The 14,436-nt window shown below is 42.1% G+C and overlaps 1 protein-coding gene across 48 annotated transcripts in view; it reads left to right on the top strand.

Moving 5' to 3' along the window:
• The window catches only part of RNF111 (ring finger protein 111), a 137,274-nt gene that overhangs the window by 48,282 nt on the left and 74,556 nt on the right, over nt 1–14,436 (top strand). For 5 of the 48 annotated variants that reach the window (XM_051821951.3, XM_089310458.1, XM_089310460.1 and 2 more), the window contains exon 3: nt 7,828–7,903. The exons of 8 other annotated variants lie outside the window; for them this stretch is intronic. The gene's annotated coding sequence lies outside the window, so the exon portion shown is untranslated. Of the gene's footprint in view, nt 1–7,827; nt 7,904–12,197; nt 12,679–12,699; nt 12,918–13,600; nt 13,660–14,040; nt 14,143–14,436 lie in introns of those variants that run through there. 35 more of the 48 variants (XM_051821948.3, XM_070054274.2, XM_070054272.2 and 32 more) reach the window with 21 other exon arrangements.

The raw sequence follows: 14,436 nt of genomic DNA on the forward strand, positions 1-14,436 counted from the left end.
AGACAAATCTAAATCATATTGACTGTGAAAACAGAGGAATCTGAAAAATAATGTCTTGAGAGGTTCAAATGTTTTAGAGGAGTGAGCATTTGGCATAGCAAACTTGCTTGGGATGCCCTCAGTCCCATATCCAAGTACCTGGCTTCAAGTCCTGGCTCCAATCCCGATTCCAGCTTCCTCCTAATGTGTATCAGGAGAGGCAGCAGGTGATGGCCCAAGCAGTTGGGTCCCTGCTACCCACGTGGGAGGCCCAGATAGAATATATATATGTATATACATGTACACATACACACATATATGTAAACTACTTATATACATATACATACATACATATATGTAAAACTACATATATATCACAAGGGGCTGTGTATGTGTGGATATAGATGTGTTTGCAATAATACTTAAGCGTTGTTAAGCCGTTTCTACATCATTGCCTAGAAGGATAATAAAAGTAACAATATAGGATTTTGGTAAGTAAGGATGACTGTGAAGTTGCTATGGTGATCATCCAAAGAATTAAATAGAGGGGCCAGCACAGTGGGTTAAGCTACCATTTGGAATATTAGCATCCCATATTGGAGCACTATTTTATGTCCCAGCTGCTCTACTTCTGATCCAGCTCTCTGCTAATTGGCTTGAGAAAGCAGTGGAACCATATAAAAATGGTTCAAAGTGTACAGGAGGATGTGCATAGTTTACAGGCAAAGGCCACACCATTTTATATAAGGGACTTGAATAGCTCCAGATTTTGATATCTTCTGGGGATCCTGGAAGCCAACTCCCATGGATACTGAGGTGCCCATGAATACACCCAAAATGATTGAAAGCAGGCCTCAGATACTTGTACACGAATGCTGATGGCCGCATTTTTCACAGGAGCCACAAAAGTGGATGAACTGGAGTGTCCCTGAATAGTGAATGAACAGTTGTAGAATTTAGGTACTCTGCTTTAGTTCTCAGAATATTTTTATATGGTAATTTTTATTTATGGGCCCAGCACTGTGGTGTAGCAAGTAAAGATGCCACCTGCAGTGCCGGCATCCCATATGGGCACTGATTCGAGACCCAGCTGCTCCACTTCCAATCCAGCTCTCTGCTGGCCTGGGAAAGCAGTGAAAGATGGCCCAATTCCTTGGGCCCCTGCACCCGTGGAGGAGACCCGGAAGAGACTCCTAGCCATTGAAGCCATTTGGAGAGTGAACCAGCAGACGGAAGATCTGTGTCTGCTTCTGCCTCTGTGTAACTCTGCTTTTCAAATAAATGAATAAATCTTAAAAAATAAACTGTACCTTTAAAATATTTTATTTATTTGAAAGACAAAAAGAGAGAAAGAGAGAAGTGACGAGTGCTTCCATCTGCTGGTGTATTCCCCAAATGCTCACAATAGCCAGGGCTGTGCCATGCCAAAGCCAGGAGCCTAGAATTCTATCCAGGTCTCCCATGTGGGAGTCAGGGACTGAAGGTCTTGAACCATCACCTACTGCCTCCAAGAGTGTGCATTAGAAGGCTAGAATCTGGAGTGGAGCGGGAACTAAAACCAGGCATCCTAAACAGAATCTTAACCACTTAACCACTGTGCCAAATGTCTGGGTTTTCCTCCTTCTGTTTGATGAATTATCTTTTTCTCTGTGGCTATTAGAAGAAAATGTTTAGCAGCTGACATTTGGTGCAGTGGTAAAGATGCCATTTGGGACTCTCTGGGTTCAAGTCCCAACTCTGCTCCCAGTTCCAGCTTCCTGCTAATGCAGATCTTGGGAGGCACCAGATAATGGCTCATTAATTTGGGCCCTGCCACTCACATGGGATATCCAGATTGAGTTCTGAGCTCCTGGCTTCAGGCTGGCCCAGGCCTGGCCACTGTAGGTACCTGAGAGTGAACCAGTAGATGCAAAATCTCTCTATCTCTCTTTTTCTGCATTTCAAATAATTTTTAAAAAAGTTTATCATGGTCTCTCTCATGTTACAAGTTTTTTTTCTTCAAATATCTGACTTTTTTTTGGTTGTCAATAACTACTTTTAAACAATGTAGTATAAAAACTGACCATGAAAGTTTGTGTAAGAAGGTGCTCCCTACTGCCAGGCAGGTGTGGGCAGGTGAGGCCTGTATTAGACTGTAAAGTGTTTATTGCAGCTTGTCTTACCAGCTACTCTTGTTCTCCTCCTCTAGTTCAGTCTGTTTCTTTACATAACTTCCTGTCCCGGTTTTTGCCCATGAGTTAAAGGCCTGGATGCCATTCATTCTGAGGTGAAGAAGGGTGGAGAGGTTTGATTCTGCCACATAGAAACGTACAGTTCATCTCTTCCCTTTCCCTGTCTGCATCTTAGTCTTGGTCTCCCTTACCATGGATCCCTACCCTGTTTAGCATTCTGCAAGGCAGGTACCTTGCTTATTGGTGCAAGCATCATGATAGTAGTCCATAGTGTGGCTTTTTTTATTTTGTTACAGTAGTCACTAATACTGTATTTAATGTCTATCTTTCAGATATTTGGTGGGCTAACTTGCTTGCTGATAATTCTTATTGTTTTGGGTTTGTCCCTTTAAAATTCCTTTACCAGTTGTCATGGTGATGTTGAGGTTGATACACGCGTGTGGTCAGTCTGTTATCGTTTACTAGGAGAGAAATTTCAGTTAAATAAAAGAAAATGTGCTGGATGGAAATTCAGTTAAATAAAAGATTATTTTTTCCCTCCTAAATGTACTTATTTAAGGAAAAAATGCTAGAACTTTCTATGTTCTACAAAATGAACTTAATGTTGAGATGTTTAAGTAATTTTGATTCAGTAGGTGGCACTCTTTCCTAGTTTAACTCCATCCTAGATTAGTGTTTAGGGTTCACAGTGGAAAGATTTTGTCTGTATACTTCAAGTAAGATTTCATAGTTGGTTATCATTAACTTTAATCAACTGATATTTTCTGAATTTAAAAATATTTAGGCAAATTTCAAAATTAAAGTATTAAATTACTTTCTATGAACAATCTTTCCAGATTTCTTAAATGTTAACATTATATTGACATGCTCTATTACAAGAAATAGCAGCCAGCACTCTGGAGTAGAGGTAAAGCCACTGTCTGCTATGCCAGAATCTCATACGGGTGATGGTTCCAGTCCCGGCTGCTCCACTTCCCATCCAGCTCCCTGCTAATGGCCTGGGAAAGCATCAGAAGATGGCACAAGTGCTTTGATCCCTGCTACCCATGAGGGAGACCTGGATGAACTTGGGCTTCAGCCTGGCTCAGCCCTGGTTGTTGCAACCATTTGGGGGACTGAATCAGCAGATGGAAGACTTCTCTCTCTGTCTCTCTCTGTAACTCTCAGCTAACTAAATAAATCTTTTTTAAAAAGTTAAAAATAATTAAAATCTTACCTGAAGACTTGACTACTAAAGGCATTCAGATTCAGGTTGTTACATATTTTAAAAAAATGCCCTTGGGGCCGGCCCCATGGTTCACTTGGTTGATCCTCCACCTGCAGCGCTGGCATCCCATATGGGTACCAGGTTCTAGTCCCGGTTGGGGTGCCGGATTCTGTCCCAGTTGCTCCTCTTCCAGTCCAGCTCTCTGCTGTGGCCCGGGAAGGCAGTGGAGGATGGCCCAGGTGCTTGGACGCCTACACCCTCATGGGAGACCAGGAGGAAGCACATGGCTCCTGGTTTCGGATCGACGTTAACTCCGGCCATGGTGGCCATTTGGGGGTTGAACCAATGGAAGGAAGACCTTTCTCTCTGTCTCTCTCTCTCACTGTCTAACTCTATCTGAAAAAAAAAAAAAAAAAGCCCTTTTACTATATGAGCAATTTCATTTTATTCCCTTCCTTTTGTCCTTCTTCAGTGTCCTTATTGCTGAATAATTCCCTAATACAAAAATGGTCTTGTAAAGGTACTGTATTTTTTTTTTCTTTTTTGGACAGGCAGATTTAGACAGTGAGAGAGAGAGAGAGACAGAGAGAAGGGTCTTCCTTCCGTTGGTTCATTCCCCAAATGGCCACCACGGCTAGCCAGGAGCCAGGTGTTTCCTCCTGGTCTCCCATGCGAGTGCAGGGCCCAAGCACTTGAGCCATCCTCCACTGCCTTCCAGGGCCACAGCAGAGAGCTGGACAGGAAGAGAAGCAACCGGGACAGACTCCGGTGCCCCAACCAGGGCTTGAACTCCCTGCAGGTGGAGGATTAGCCAAGTGAGCTGTGGCGCCAGCAGTACTGTATATTCTTTAAATAAAACATAGGCTCTCTACTGTTAAGCCAAAACCAGTCAATATACATTTTACACAGTTAAACTAATACTAATAGAGTTTAGAGAAAATGTTAATGTTTTCTAAAAACTTTGCATGATCTATAAATAATAACAAGCAAGTGCATCAAAGCACCTGTACTTCCTGTTCTGAATTTTGAAAATAATTAGCCAGTATGTAAATCAACACTTAAAATTATAATATCCACAGGGTTCACATCTAATTTAATCTGAAGTAAAACATGAAATGTTAGAGCTGAAAGAGACTTTGGAGATTATTTAGCTTAACTTTTTTATTTTTTAAAAAGATTTTTATTTCTTTATTTGAGAGGTAGAGTTTCAGACACTGAGAGGGAGAGACAGAGAGAAAGGTCTTCCATCTGCTGGTTCACTCCCCAGAAGCCAGGAGCTTCCTCCAGATCGCCTACTCAGGTACAAGGGTCCAAGCACTTGGGCCATCTTCTGCTGCTTTCCCAGGCGGTAGCAGAGAGCTGGATCAGAAGAGGAGCATCTGGGACTCTAACTGGCGCTCATATGCAGTCTGGCTTTACCTGCAATGCCACACACCAGCCACACTGTGAGATTGTTTTAATCATTAAATATATATAATATATATATATATAAAATTCAAATATATCTTGAAGGTTGCTTCTAAAGGCCATGAAACTTTAAGATTGATAAATACTCGTCAAGATCATATTGTCTTTTTTTTTTTTTTTTTTTTTTTTTTTTTACAGGGAGAGTGGACAGTGAGAGAGAGAGACACAGGGAGAAAGGTCTTCCTTTGCCGTTGGTTCACCCTCCAATGGCCGCCGTGGCCGGCACGCTGCAGCCGGCGCACCACGCTGATCTGATGGCAGGAGCCAGGTGCTTTTCCTGGTCTCCCATGCGGGTGCAGGGCCCAAGCACTTGGGCCTCCCATGCAGGTGCAGGGCCCAAGCACTTGGGCCATCCTCCACTGCACTCCCTGGCCACAGCAGAGAGCTGGTCTGGAAGAGGGGCAACCCGGACAGAATCTGGCGCCCCGACCGGGACTAGAACCTGGTGTGCCAGCGCCGCTAGGTGGAGGATTAGCCTATTGAGCCGCGGTGCCAGCCCATATTGTCTTTTGAGGTTATCCTTCCACCAAATAGCTCCTCGATTTTTGAGAATTTATGATTCGGTTGATTGCAGAAGAGTTTGGTAGTAGAAAAGAAAGGCTGTTTGTTGGCTCTTTTCTCTGTCTTTGCCTCTCTTTCTTTCTGTATATACAATAAATATTATACAATCGTGTATTATCTGAATTAAACACAATCTCTGCTTGCAATCATGTAACCTGAAACCATATCTTACATTCAAAAGTTTAATAAAGAGATGGACTACCTCTGCTAAATCAAGAGTTATGGAATGGGTAGTATTTTCCTTTCAGTTTCAGGTTCCAGGGATATCTTGGTACATCAGTAAAAAAGCTATATGTTGGAGTCACTAAGTGTTCTGACTAATGCATCTCTGAGATCCTTTTAATTCTTTCCCAAAAGTTCATCTGAGGAAGTAGTACAGTAAATACTTTTAAGAAGTTTCCAAGAAAGTTTGCTTTGTTTTCTTGCAAAGAGCTCACAGAGCTGACCCCGTAATTCCTCTTGATTGTGAAGTAATCAATGGGTGGGAGGCCTCCCAGTCTTTCATTCCAACGTGGTAATTTGCAGTATTTTTTTCTTTCTTCTTTTTTTTTTAAGTTTATTTTCATCTACTTGAAAAGCAGAGAGATTGGGGGGGGGGGGCTCGGAAAGATTTTTTTCCATCTTCTGGTTTACCTCCCAGATGGCCACAAGAGCCAGGGCTGGGCCAGGCTGAAGCCAGGAACCTGTAACTACCTGTGGTGTGGCAGGGACCCGAACAATTGAGCATCATCTGCTTCCCAGGTTGAATTAGAAGGAAGCTGGATCAGAAGCAGAGCACCCCGGACACTCCTTTATGGGATGTGGGCGTCCCAAGTGGGCACCTAACTTGCTGCACCACAATACCCACCCTAGAAATTTTTATTTTTTCTTATTTATTGTAGGTGACCCATTAATTCAACTCAGTTTTTCCTTCTTAGACCGAACTGAAATTCCTGCCTGGCAGATTGTTAAACACCGCAGGCCTATACATGCAGGCTAATTTGGTAAACATTATTTTATTGCAGTTTGGGGAAAGCAGATTTTTAGCTTGGAATGTATTTGCATAACTCTGCTATTCCACAAATGAGTAAAATTAATTTTCAGGGATTTTATGCAATTTGATTAAGATTACAGATTTCTGATTGCTTGGTGGCAAAACTGAAACTAGAAGCCAGTGTCCTTGTTCAGCATAGGTCAGTAAAGCATGATTGCTATGTTTATGCCAGGAAGAGAAAGACATTTTTTTTTTAGTGTTTTGAAAGGGACAGGTAGGTATATAAGTGGATATAATACTTAGAAATGCCAGTATATGTGAAAATTGAAGAGCGTACAAAAGTGAGAGTTAACTCAGTTTAGGGGGTGAATCAATGTGTCCTGGAGGAAGGATTGGAAGAATGGATTTGCTCAGCATGAGTGGGGAGACTGGAGGAGAGGACAGGCCATGGGAGGTACAAAGGTGGGGTGATGGTAACAGAAGGAACAGTAGGTATAAAAGTAGGGAAATGGAAAAAGAAAGACACATATCTATTAGGACGTGGAATCAAGCAAGGGTGACACTTGTCCTGTAGCTGGTTAAGCCTCTGCTTGGGATACCAGCATCCCATATGGGCACCAGTTCGAGACCCAGCTTTTCCACCTCCATCCAGCACCCTGCTAATACACCTGGGAAAGCAGTGGAAGATGGTCCAAGTGCTTGGGCCCCTGCACCCATGTAGGAGACCAGGAAGAAGCTCTGGGCTCCTGGCTTAGGCTTGGCCCAGCCCTGGCCATTGTGGCCTTTTGGGGAGTGTACCAGTGGGTGGAAGATTCTCTGTCTCTCTCTCTCTCTCTCTCTCTCTCTCTCTCACACACACACACACACACACACTCACTCTCTGTCTTTCCTCCTAGCTCTGTAACTTTGCCTTTCGAGTATATAACTAAAAAATTTTTAAAAAGATTTTTTTAATGAAAAAGAAAGGATGAGACTTGAATACTGTGGGTAGGCTAAAGGAATGGAACTAGTAGGAAAAGTGAAGTGAACAATAGTCGAAATAGAAGGATTCTCAATGGGGAAGAATTCCTATGAAGGCAGAGGAAATGAGATTCAAAGCTCACATGGAAGAATTGGTCTTGGATAAGAGGAAGGACAACCCATCCACTGACACAGGTGAGAAGGAAGAAGTGGTTGTGTAAATGGAATTGGTTTTGTTAACTTCAGGGGGTAAAGCAAGGGCTGTCTTAGAATAACAGATTTTTTTCTTAGAGAATTATAAGAAGTTTGGAGAGTTCCTTGAATTCTAAGCAGAGGCATTGGCAGGGACTGGCAGGTGAGAAAGGATAGTCAAGAATCTGGATTTTGAAGGATTTTAATTTCTAAGCTAAGAATTTCAGGCTTTAACTAGAGGTGATAGGGAGTTGCTGAAGGCTTTAAAGCAGTTTACGATCTTGGTCATTTACTGTCATACTCTGGCACTGTTTCAGGGTTGAATTGACGGCGGTGGGTGATGGTGGCAGGAGCAGAGGCATAGCAATCAGGGAACTACTGTATGTAATTCAGGTGAGAACTATCTCCCACTCTACTATTACTCCTCTAAATACATCCTTACAGCACCTGTTCCTCATGCAACCCTTTTCTTTTCTGGGCTCCCCACCTTTGATTTATTATACCACCACCATACCCTGCTGTTATTATGTTAGTGACTATTTTGATTTTTTTTTTTTTAATCTCTCTGTTCTAATCGTTCTCTTCCCAGCCAGTTCCAAACCTGATACCTCGGTAGATTTCTCCATAAAACCTGAAGCTCACATACCAAATCCATTTGTATCATCATTTCTTTTTTCACGCCTGTTTCAGTGAAGGCCACTGTTTCTCCTCCCCAAGTCTAGTTCTTCCATTGGAGCTTTAAATTTCATTTTCTCTGCTTCCATAGGACTTTTTTTCTCATCAAGCAGCCTCTAATTTTCTGTTACCTTTCACTTTTCTTTTTTCCACTGGGTCTTTTCTTTCAGCATATTAACTGGATTCAAGTCTTATCCTTTCTTGGAAAATGTGTGTCTCTCATTTTCCACTTACTACTGATGTCATGAAATGGTACTGTCCTTTTCTAACCTGGACTTCTCAGTCTTGGCATTGTTGACATTTTTTTGCCTGATAATTCTTTGTTGTGGGAGCCTGTCCTGTACATCGTGGGATATTCAGTAGCATCCCTGTGGTTATTGTCCACTAATTATCAGTGGCATTTCCCAGTTTGTGACAACCAAGACTATCTCCAGATTTTGTCAGATAACTCTTGGGGGTCAAAATCACCTGAAGTTGATAACCTCTGTTCTAAACCATGTAAGATCCTTATGACAGCTACTCTTGCTTATGAATCTTATTTCCAGACTAAAGACATTTTGTATCTTTGAGCACCCACTTCACTGCTGAAACTCTTTCCTCTTTTGGCTTACTACCTGTATCTCTTTTTTTGTTTGTTTGATTGCTTTGCTTTTCCTTTCTTTCTGGCCCATTCATTTTCTTCTGGAAGTTCTTTTCCTTCTTCAAGTCTTTTATTTAAGATTTATTTATTTATTTTAAAGGCAGAGTTACAGAGAGACAGAGGCAGAGAGAGAGAGGTCTTCCATCGCTGGTTCACTCCACAGGTGGCTGCAAAGGCTGGAGCTATGCCGATCCGAAGCTAGGAGCCAAGAGCTTCTTCCAGGTTTCCCACGTGGGTGCAGGGGCCCAAGGACTTGGGCCATCTTCCTCTGCTTTCCCAGGCCACAGCAGGGAGCTGGATCGGAAGTGGGGCAGCCAGGACTCAAACAGGTGCCCATATGGGATGCCGGTGCTGCAGACCAGGGCTTTAACCCCCTGTGCCACAGTGCCAGCCCCCTTCTTCAAGTCTTAAAATGTCACATTTCCCCAGGAATCTGTTTCATTCTACATATATACTATGGTTGACTTCGCCAAAATTATTGTTTCTACCATCACGTAAGTATTAGTGATTCAAATGTCTATCTGTAGACCAGACTGGTCTCCTGAGCTCCAGAGCCTTATATCCAACAATCTTTTGGAATTTCCACTTTGGAAAAATGTTAGACACTTTGGTTTGTACTTATTTGCAGGGCAGTCCCACCCTCCACCAAAAGTCCCAAACAAAAAATTGGGTTTTGCAAGCCTGGGTCTGTTTCTCGAATGGTACCACCACTCAATCACTGACTTAATGCCGTAAACCTGGAAGCCCTGGATTCTCCGGTTTCATCCTCTAAATCCAACTGGCCATGCAACCCTCTTTTTGTATTTGTCCTCTCTTTCTCAGTCTCATTTCCACCAGTTTCATCATTTTCCACCTGTCATCACAATTACTCCCTTCTCTCCCTTCCCCAGGAGCTACCCTCCAACCTATCTTCTATTCTGTTTATATAACGGTGTCTCTAATAGTCAAATCTTTTTGATTATTACGCTGATTAATTTTCCCCAATGGCTTTCCATTATTTCAAGAATAAAGTATTTCAAACTCCTTATCCTAGCACCCTTGCCCCAAGAAAACCCACACAAAACAAAAATAAAAACAAACAAAAAAATCTTACTCTATTTCCATTTACTGTTCCCTCATCTTTTATTCCCCGGCATGACACCTTCAGTAGATCCTGGTAGACAGTTTGCTTCATGCTGGTTAGGTATCAAATTTTGTATCTTAGCATGTGTTGCTCTTTTTGTCTGAAATGCCATCTCTGTTTTATTTAACTATCCTCTCATGTTGCAAAATTTTGTTTGAACAGCACTTGCTTTAGAATGTCAGTAGGGTCCCATGTTTATGTTGTCATTATCAGACCATCCTTGCCCTTCTGTATTATAGTATAAATAATAGATTTGTTGTTTGAATCCTGAAAATCAGGTGGTGATCATGGATATGGTACTTCTAGTATCTAGCACAAATATCTAATACATGGTAAATGCTTGATAAATATTTATTAATCAAATTAACACAAAAGATACTGAAAGTCTGGACTGGTGCAGAATATGCAGAGGAATGGGTGGATTTGCAATAGTTGAATATTTCAGAGGTATAATTGAAAGGACTTATTGGTTGATTAGAAGTCAAGAGTAAGGAAGAGACAGTAGTCACAGATGATCTTTAGGTTTCTAGTTTGAATAATTTGGTGCTACTAACTGAGACAAGAAAGACTAAGATTGATGTGGTATAAATATAATGGACTTATTGGTTGATTAGAAGTCAAGAGTAAGGAAGAGACAGTAGTCACAGATGACCTTTAGGTTTCTAGTTTGAATAATTTGGTGCTACTAACTGAGACAAGAAAGACTAAGATTGATGTGGTATAAATATAATAAACCAACATTTATTTCTGATATGATGTCCTAGAGATGCCTGTATCTAATACAAATGTAATGCAAGCTACAAACTTTTCAATTCTCTAGTAGCTGTTTTAAAAAAAGAAAAAGAAATAAGTGAAGCTAATTTGAACAACTTATGTAACTTAGAGTTTTTCAAGTCTACTATTAACATTGTGGGCCAGAGAATCTTTTGTCATGGAGTACTGTCCTGCGCATACAGGATGCTTAGTAGCATCCCTGGCCTCCACCCACTAGATGCCAGTAGTCAACCCCCTTCTTCCTGTGTTGTGACAACCAAAAATATCTCCAGATGTTCCTCAATGATACAGGGAGTTATCTTGAGAACCACTGAGTTAACTCAATAAATACAGAACATTGTTTCAATATATAATCAATATTAAAAGTATTGAGATTTTCACAATCCTTTTTGTATGATATGATTGAAGTTGGATATGTACTTTTCACTTAAAGCAGTTCTCAGTTTGTAGCTACTAACATTCAAGTGATCAACAGGCACACGTAGCTGGTATCTAATAAAGAGCACAGTTCAAGAGCTTTAGGTAAAAGTAAGTTAGGGTTGAGAATATAGGTTTGAAGAAATCATGAAACAGTAACAAAACTATGGGTGTAGGTAAGATGGTCCAGGTGGAATTCCATAATTAGAGTGAGAAAACAGGAGGATTGAGGAAAATCCTGGTCGTGTTCTTTCAGTTTTCTTACATATTCTGCCACTCTTTCTTGTATATTATTATAATTTAAAATATTTTCTTCACTGAGCATTCTGGAAAACATGAGTGAACAAAATAAAGAAAATTGAGAGGATGAGTTGATGGCAAAGGGAGAAATTAATGTTTATTGGACACTTAATTGGTAATGTTTGGAGCATTCTATAAACTGTCATTTAATCTCACAAGAACCTTTTGAGGCAAATACTGTTATTCCAATTTCTGCAGGAGGAAACAGATTTATAAGAGCATAATAAACAGCAGTTAAGTGGCACTGGGCTTTTGAAAGGAAGTCTACTTGATTGACTCCGAAGCCCGTGCGCCCGCCCTCCACCCTCCTAGTGCATACAATGAAGCAATTGCTACCTACTGATTTTCATAAAATAATTAAGAAGGCTGATGCGATTGTACAACCCGAGTTCCCAGGATATGTTACTACTTTTGCTCCAATTCCGGAGCCAAATTTACGTCAACTGTGAGGGGTCGTGATCAATGTCGTTAGCGCATATGATTTGAGTATCATTTGTTTTTGAAGGACACCAAGCCACGATGTTTTTGTTTAAGAGTGCAGTAAGTACAGTCACTAACTCTGTAGTTATTTCTAGTCAGGAAAAAAATTAACCAAGATGTAGTAAAAATTACGCCTAAATACTGAACGCCTAGTCACCAAAGAAGATAAAAATAATGAGATTTGTGACAGCGTTTGGTTTCGCGAACAGACCGAAGAAGCGAGCACAAAGGGGGAGGGTCGGGGAAGGGGGCGGAACAGTGAGAAACGAGCGTCCGAGCAGGCGCAGACAGAAGCCGATGTTAATGGAGGCGTGAAGGCTATTGCGCTCTCACTTTCCGAACTGTCGTAAAGGCCTCCAAGTGTCGTGCTCACCCAGTAGGGGAGGGATTGGTTAGGCGGCGGCGGCGGCGGCGGCCGTAGGAGAGCAGCAGCAGCAGCGGCGGCAGCGGCGATGGTGGCGAGGTGTTCTCTCTGCGCAGCATAGCAACGCCCGCAGCTTCGGAGAAGGAGTCCTGTGGGGCCGAATTAGGCACTCTGAACCCAAGCCGGGTTATCTGGGCCGAGTCCAGCGCTGCCGCACGTACAGTTCTGGTGGCGGTGACAGACGCTGCTTTTGACTCTAGGGGCCTATTAGGCCGAGATCTGAGGCACAGAGCGCCGGCTCTCGACGCGTCCTCTTCCCCCTCCCTTACATTTCCTGTCTTCCTTCCTGGGTCGGTGATTCCCGGACCCTGGGAAGAGGGTGGCTAATGATTAAGGTGAGGGAAACAGGGGGGAGGGGAGCGAGGGAGGCCGCGCGTGCGCGCATCGGGGGAGGGGCCGGCCGGGAGCGGAGAAAGAGGAAGGGCTGCGGCCGCGGCTCGCTGGGGTCTGCGAGCGGCCGGTGCCGCCGGCTCCCGGGTGACGCGGGTTTGGGATCTCCGCAGAAGGTTTGATTGTGTGTGAGCAGAGCATTCGTGCGCCGACACACCCACAAGCCCGCAGTGAGGGAGTGGGGGTGAGCAGCTCGCTTTCCCCCGCTTCTCCCCTTCCTAGAGTGTGAGGCTAGGGGCTGAGGACCGAGGCGTGGGAGTGGGGTTTGACAATGGAGTGGTGGAGGTGGCCGGGAGCCGGGGAGTTGGAGGGCGCTCGGTCGGCCCTGACGGTTAGGGAGTTGCCTCCTCCTGTGATCAAGGAAACGCAGTCCGCGGAAGAGCAGAAATATAGACGCGTCAGATTTTTGTATGGAGTTGGCTTTTTGGTCGTTAAAAAAAAAAAAAAAACTTGATTTTCTTTTAAATGATTGTCTTTAGAGAATATTAGAGTCAGTGGCAGTGCTGTAGTGGAGATAGGTGTTATGTACTACTAAAATGAGATTTGCCCCGTTCTTAAATAGGTTAAAGTAGATCTTTATAGCTAATTTCTTAACGCAAGTGTTACATTTTAACGTTTTTTTTTTAAATGCCAGGAAGTATAGGGTATTCATTTGATTTGTTCGTGTGTGTAGTGTGGGGGTGACCCCATTGTATTGTTGTAAGCTTTCCTGTTTCTTGATTTATGTGCGGTATGAATTCAGAACTCTCTTGAGAAGATGCCAGATGACAGACTTCGTTTTTATAGGAGTTCTTAGAGCTTTAGAACCTGATTTAATCCAAACTTTATTTCATTTGGTATTTTTAATCTTCCTTTTTCTTGTTTTAGGGACTTATACCAAAAAAGAAAATAATAGGAAGAAGAGAAAGCTAACCTGCCTTTTCCGTGTGAGTGTGTGTGTGTGTGTGTGTGTGTATGAGATTGCTTGCAAATTCTGGAAAGTGATCTTACAATTACATAGAAGTTTTATAATGCTGGTTGGTTTTTACTTAGCTTTATTAAGGTGAAAGGCTACATTTTGGTAGTTTGTTACTATGTGTTTTTCAGTAAAAGCTTACATAGTAATATAAGCCATGTTGTTTTTCAACTTAAACAGTACTCTTCAGTTACAGTAAAGAGACAAAATAGATAGATGAGAAGGAAGTCCCTTTACCCTGAAAAGAATTTATTTTTTTTTAAGCCATGATTTTACTTTTGTCATTGTCTTGCTGTTTAACCTTGGGCAAATGACTTCATCTTTCCCCTTCTGATTTGTTTGAATCTGTCAGCCACAGTAAGATTCTAAAGATTGGTGTGTTCATGAAATGACCAGAATGATATTGTAAGGAAGAATGCCCTCCTCCTTGTTTGTCAGAGCCACTGTCTCTTAGGTATGTGGATCCTCTTGTCACTTTTGCCCTTTTATTGAATGTCTGTTGGTCACTTGTTAATTCACTAGAAATAGACTTGGCTTTGAAGAAAGGCATTATTAAAATAATTCAGTTTTGGTGAAAATGCAGTATAGTGGAGGTTACCCCTTAATGAATTTCACTTCAGTACTCTTATTTCTGCAAATAATTGAGAGATAGCTATATTGATGTTTATGATATGAGAGTAGCTATTTACTTGTATAAACCAAAGGAAAGTTGTTTAGCAGTTATTCCTAGATATTTTTACTTTAAAAT

This window comes from Oryctolagus cuniculus, chromosome 12 (genome assembly GCF_051225735.1).
Source record: "Oryctolagus cuniculus isolate XC-2025 breed Fujian yellow rabbit chromosome 12, ASM5122573v1, whole genome shotgun sequence".
Classification (NCBI taxonomy): domain Eukaryota; kingdom Metazoa; phylum Chordata; class Mammalia; order Lagomorpha; family Leporidae; genus Oryctolagus; species Oryctolagus cuniculus.